Below are 6,608 nucleotides of genomic sequence, written 5' to 3' on the forward strand. Positions count from 1 at the left end.
TGGGAGGTAGCCACTGACAACGGTGAAACCCTTGCATACAGCTTGCCATGGAAGGAACCTTGCGTGCTTGAAGAAGAAGACAGTAGGAAAGCAGAGATTCAGAAGATGGAGCATCTCCAAAACCTCAACCTATTCTCCATTACTGCAAAACAAGTACTTATTTCATGTTCTTTTGCTTTTCACAATCAAACCTGATAATTTCTGATATCCTGACTAAGATTTACAAGATAACCATAGCTTGCTTCAAGCCGACAATCTCCGTGGGATCGACCCTTGCTCATGCAAGGTATTACTTGGACGACCCAGTGCACTTGCTGGTTAGTTGTGCGGGATTGCAACAGTGTGATTGCAATTTCGTGCACCAAGTTTTTGGCGCCGTTGCCGGGGATTGTTGAGTTTGGACAACTGACGGCTTATCTTGTTGCTTAGATTAGGACTGTTTTATTTTTTTTGGTTTAGAGTCTTTTAGTTGAGTCTAGTTTCATATTTTATGTTTGGTGTCAATTGCATGCTTTTGTTTTTCTTTTAATTTTCGAATTTGCATGTTCTTAGTCCCTTTTTGATTCATAAAAATTCTAAGTTTGGTGTCCTCTTTGTGTTTTTCCCTTAAAAATTCTCGAAAGTTAGTGTTTGATTTTCTAAAAATTTTAAGTTTGGTGTCTTTTTGTTGTTTTTCTCTTTCCTCTTTTCAAAAATCAAATCTTTTTCATAAAAAATTTTCAATCATATCTTGTAATTGCTGTTTTCAAAATCTTTTTAATTAACTAATTGATTCAGTTCTCAATTTGCTTTGATCTTATTTTCTTTTTGATTTTTGGATTTTTACTTTAATTTTCTTTTGTTTTATTTTATTTTTTTCGTTTAATTCAAAATATATATATATATATATATATCTATTTGCAATCTATTATGGATCTAAGTGGGATTGATCAGTCCAAAAGGACTCTGGGGTCATATGCTAACCCCATTACAGTTGCATATGGGAGTAGCATATGTACACCTCCCATCAAAGCAAGCAGCTTTGAGCTAAATCCTCAACTCATTATCATAGTGCAGCAAAATTGCCAGTATTCCGGTCTTCCACAGGAAGAACCCACTGAGTTTCTGGCACAGTTCTTACAAATTGCTGACACAGTACATGATAAAGAGGTGGATCAGGATGTCTACAGACTATTACTGTTTCCATTTGCTGTAAAAGATCAGGCTAAAAGGTGGTTGAATAACCAACCTACAGCAAGCATAAAGACATGGAAACAGTTGTCAGACAAATTCCTGAATCATTTTTACCCTCCAAAGAGGATGACACAGCTAAGGCTGGACATCCAAGGCTTTAAACAAGAGGATAATGAATCCCTTTATAATGCCTGGGAGAGGTATAGAGGTATGCTAAGGAAATGTCCCTCTGAAATGTTTTCAGAGTGGGTACAGTTAGACATTTTCTACTATGGGCTTACAGAAAAAGCTCAGATGTCTTTAGACCACTCAGCTGGTGGATCTATACACATGAGGAAGACAATTGAAGAAGCTCAAGAGCTTATAGACACTGTTGCTAGAAACCAATATTTGTACTCTAGCAATGAGTTCTCTCCAAAAGAGGAAGTCATGGCAGTAGTCACTGACCCTAGTCCTCAAGAACAGATAATTGAGCTTAATCAACAATTGCTCCTGATGACAGAACAGTTAGCAGACTTTAAAGATATGCTCCATGAAACTAAAGTTGCTAACAAGAGCATAAAACTGCAGTTGAATCAAGCAAAACAGCAAATATCTAAACAGATAACAGAGGAATGTCAAGCAGTTCAACTGAGGAGTGGGAAGACACTGAATAACACTGCTCAAAAGAGCAAAAAGCCAAACAAGGAACAATTGACAAAGGATAACCAACCCACTGTTCAAAATCCCTCTGAGGACAGTAAGAGCCCAGAGAGGAATGTTATTGGCGTTCAAACGCCAGAAAGGGGGAAAAGTTGGCGTTAAACGCCCATTTTCCACCCAATCCTGGCGTTCATACGCCAAGGGAAGATCAGACACCTGAGAGTGCTGACAGTAATCCCTCTAACAAGGCTTCTTCAACCACTTCTGTAAGGAATAAACCTGCAGCATCTAAGGTTGAAGAATATAAAGCCAAGATGCCTTATCCTCAGAAACTCCGCCAAGCGGAGCAGGATAAGCAATTTGCCCGCTTTGCAGACTATCTAAGGACTCTTGAAATAAAGATTCTGTTTGCAGAGGCACTTGAGCAAATACCTTCTTATGCTAAATTCATGAAAGAAATCTTAAGTCATAAGAAGGATTGGAGAGAAACTGAAAAAGTGTTTCTCACTGAAGAATGCAGTGCAGTCATTCTAAAAAGCTTACCAGAAAAGCTTCAAGATCCAGGAAGCTTTATGATACCATGCACATTAGAAGGTGCCTGCACCAAGACAGCCCTATGTGATCTTGGAGCAAGCATCAATCTAATACCTGCATCCACTATCAGAAAGCTTGGGTTGACTGGAGAAGTCAAACCAACCTGGATATGCCTCCAACTTGCTGATGGCTCCATTAAATATCCATCAGGAATAATAGAGGATATGATTGTCAAGGTTGGGCCATTCGCCTTTCCAACTGACTTTGTGGTGCTGGAAATGGAGGAGCACAAGAGTGCAACTCTCATTCTAGGAAGACCTTTCCTAGCAACTGGACGAACTCTCATTGATGTACAAAAAGGGGAAGTAACCTTGAGAGTCAATAAGGATGAGTTCAAGTTAAATGCTGTAAAAGCCATGCAGCATCCAGACACACCAAATGACTGCATGGGCGCTGACATTATTGACTCTCTGGTAGAAGAGATCAATATGACTGAAAGCCTAGAATCAGAGCTTGAGGACATCTTCAAGGATGCTCAACCTGATCAAGAAGAACTAGAGGAAGCAAAGGAATTTTCGAAAATTCCTCACGAAGAGGATAAGCCTCCCAAACCTGAACTCAAACCACTACCACCATCCCTGAAGTATGCATTTCTGGGAGAGGGTGACACTTTTCCAGTGATTATAAGCTCTGCTTTAAATCCACAAGAAGAGGAAGCATTGATTCAAGTGCTAAGGACACACAAGACAACTCTTGGGTGGTCCATAAGTGACCTTAAGGGCATTAGCCCAGCTAGATGCATGCACAAGATCCTGTTGGAGGATAATGCCAAACCAGTGGTCCAACCACAAAGGAGGCTAAATCCAGCCATGAAGGAGGTGGTGCAGAAAGAGGTCACTAAATTACTAGAGGCTGGGATTATTTATCCTATTTCTGATAGCCCCTGGGTGAGCCCTGTCCAAGTTGTTCCCAAAAAGGGAGGCATGACAGTGGTTCATAATGAAAAAAATGAACTGGTTCCTACAAGAACAGTCACAGGGTGGCGTATGTGTATTGACTACAGAAGGCTCAATACAGCCACCAGAAAGGATCATTTTCCTTTACCATTCATAGACCAAATGCTAGAAAGACTAGCTGGCCATGATTATTACTGCTTTTTGGATGGCTATTCAGGTTACAACCAAATTGCAGTAGATCCTCAGGACCAAGAGAAAACAGCATTTACATGCCCTTCTGGCGTATTTGCCTACAGAAGGATGCCTTTTGGTCTGTGCAATGCACCTGCAACCTTTCAGAGGTGCATGCTCTCTATCTTCTCAGATATGGTAGAGAAATTTCTAGAAGTCTTCATGGATGACTTTTCAGTATATGGAGACTCATTCAGCTCCTGTCTTAATCACCTAGCACTTGTCTTGAAAAGGTGCCAAGAGACTAACCTGGTTTTAAACTGGGAGAAATGTCATTTTATGGTGACTGAAGGAATTGTCCTTGGGCACAAAATTTCAAGCAAGGGAATAGAAGTGGATAAGGCAAAGGTAGAGGTAATTGAAAAATTACCACCACCTGCCAATGTTAAGGCAATCAGAAGCTTTCTGGGGCATGCAGGATTCTACAGAAGGTTTATAAAGGATTTTTCGAAAATTGCAAAACTTTTGAGTAACCTGTTAGCTGCTGACACACCATTTGTGTTTGACACACAGTGTCTGCAGGCATTTGAGACCCTGAAAGCTAAGCTGGTCACAGCACCAGTCATCTCTGCACCAGATTGGACATTGCCATTTGAACTAATGTGTGATGCCAGTGACCATGCCATTGGTGCAGTGTTGGGACAGAGGCATAACAAGCTTCTGCACATCATTTATTATGCCAGCCGTGTTCTAAATGACGCACAGAAGAATTACACAACCACAGAAAAAGAGTTACTTGCAGTGGTCTATGCCATTGACAAGTTTAGATCCTATCTAGTGGGATCCAAAGTGGTTGTATACACTGACCATGCTGCTCTTAAATACTTACTCACAAAGCAGGATTCAAAACCCAGACTTATAAGATAGGTGTTGCTTCTGCAAGAGTTTGATATAGAAATAAGAGACAGAAAAGGGACAGAGAACCAAGTAGCTGATCATCTGTCCCGAATAGAACCAGTAGCTGGGGCGTCCCTCCCTTCTACTAAGATCTCTGAGACTTTCCCAGATGAGCAACTCTTTGCCATTCAGGAAGCTCCATGGTTTGCAGATATTGCAAATTATAAAGCTGTGAGGTTCATACCCCAGGAGTACAGCAGCGTGCAAAGAAAGAAATTAATTTCAGATGCCAAGTACTACCTCTGGGATGAACCATATCTCTTTAAGAGATGTGCTGACGGAGTGATCCGCAGATGTGTACCCAGAGAAGAAGCACAAAGGATCCTATGGCACTGCCATGGATCACAGTATGGAGGACATTTTGGAAGTGAGCGAACAGCCACTAAGGTCCTCCAATGTGGCTTCTACTGGCCTACTCTCTATAAAGATTCCCGAGAGTTTGTGCGTAACTGTGACAGTTGCCAAAGAGCTGGTAACTTGCCTCACGGATATGCCATGCCTCAACAAGGGATATTAGAGATAGAATTGTTTGATGTATGGGGAATTGACTTCATGGGGCCATTCCCACCATCATACTCAAACACTTACATTCTGGTGGCAGTGGACTATGTATCTAAGTGGGTAGAAGCAATTGCTACACCCACTAATGATACCAAAACTGTGCTGAAATTCCTCCAGAAACACATCTTCAGCAGATTTGGTGTTCCCAGAGTACTAATCAGTGACGGAGGCACTCATTTCTGCAATAGACAGCTACACTCTGCTATGGTTAGATATGGAATTAGCCACAAAATGGCAACTCCGTATCATCCACAGACAAATGGGCAAGCTGAAGTCTCTAACAGAGAACTAAAGAGAATCCTGGAACGGACTGTGATAGCCCGAAGAAAGGATTGGGCAAAGAGCTTGGATGATGCTCTGTGGGCATACAGAACAGCATTCAAGACTCCTATAGGAACCTCTCCATACCAACTGGTGTATGGGAAGGCCTGTCATCTGCCCGTGGAACTGGAACATAAAGCCTACTGGGCAACCAGATTCCTAAACATGGATGCTCAGTTAGCTGGTGAAAAAAGATTGCTCCAGCTAAATGAGCTGGAGGAGTTCAGACTCAATGCCTTTGAAAATGCAAAAATTTATAAGGAAAAGGCAAAGAAATGCCATGACAAGAAGTTATCAACCAGAGTCTTTGAGCCAGGACAAAAAGTTCTGCTCTTCAACTCTAGGCTCAGACTGTTTCCAGGAAAACTTAAATCCCGGTGGAGGGGTCCGTATGTGATTACAGGAGTTTCACCATATGGATATGTTGAGCTTCAGGATATTGATTCTGACAAAAAGTTCATTGTTAATGGACAGAGAATCAAGCATTATCTTGAAGGCAACTTTGAGCAGGAATGCTCAAAACTGAGACTTGAGTGATTCTCAGTAAAGGTCCAGCTAAAGACAGTAAAGAAGCGCTTGCTGGGAGGCAACCCAGTCATTAGGAAGTTATATGATTTGTTCCTACAGAGGCAAGTATCAAAAATGAAGGAATTCATAGAGTTACAGAAGGATTCAGCTCAAAAAGCAGAGAAAAAGAGCTTACTGGCGAAAAAATGCCAGTAAGGGGCATTTTGGGCGTTAAACGCCAGAATGGGTACCATTCTGGGCGTTTAACGCCAGGAATGGTGCCATTTTGGGCGTTAAATGCCAGAATGGGCACCATTCTGGGCGTTTAACGCCAGGTGTGCAGCATCCTGGGCGTTTAGAAAAACGCCCAGTGATAAAGGAATTCTGGCGTTTAACGCCAGCCAGGGCACCTGGCTGGGCGTTAAACGCCCAAAAGGGGCATCAAATGGGCGTTAAATGCCAGAATGGGTGCCATTCTGGGCGTTTAACGCCAGAAAGGTGGAGGGACCACAATTTTGTTTTCAAATCAAATTTTTTTTCAAACTTTCCTTTTCTTACCCATATTTTTCTACAAAAACACATTTCAATCTCTCATCATTCACTTTCAAATTTTCAAAAATCTAAAATCATTCTTCAAATCTCTCAAATCATTCCCAAATTTTGTTCAAAAAACTCACCCTTCTCTCAATATCTTTCCATATCTTCTCAAATCTCCTTTCAAATTTTTCTTTTTTTCGAAATCTCCCCTCCCCACCTTATAAATACACGTTTGGCCCCCTCATTCCA

This window comes from Arachis hypogaea, chromosome 4, assembly GCF_003086295.3.
Source record: "Arachis hypogaea cultivar Tifrunner chromosome 4, arahy.Tifrunner.gnm2.J5K5, whole genome shotgun sequence".
In the NCBI taxonomy this organism is placed as follows: Eukaryota; Viridiplantae; Streptophyta; class Magnoliopsida; order Fabales; family Fabaceae; genus Arachis; species Arachis hypogaea.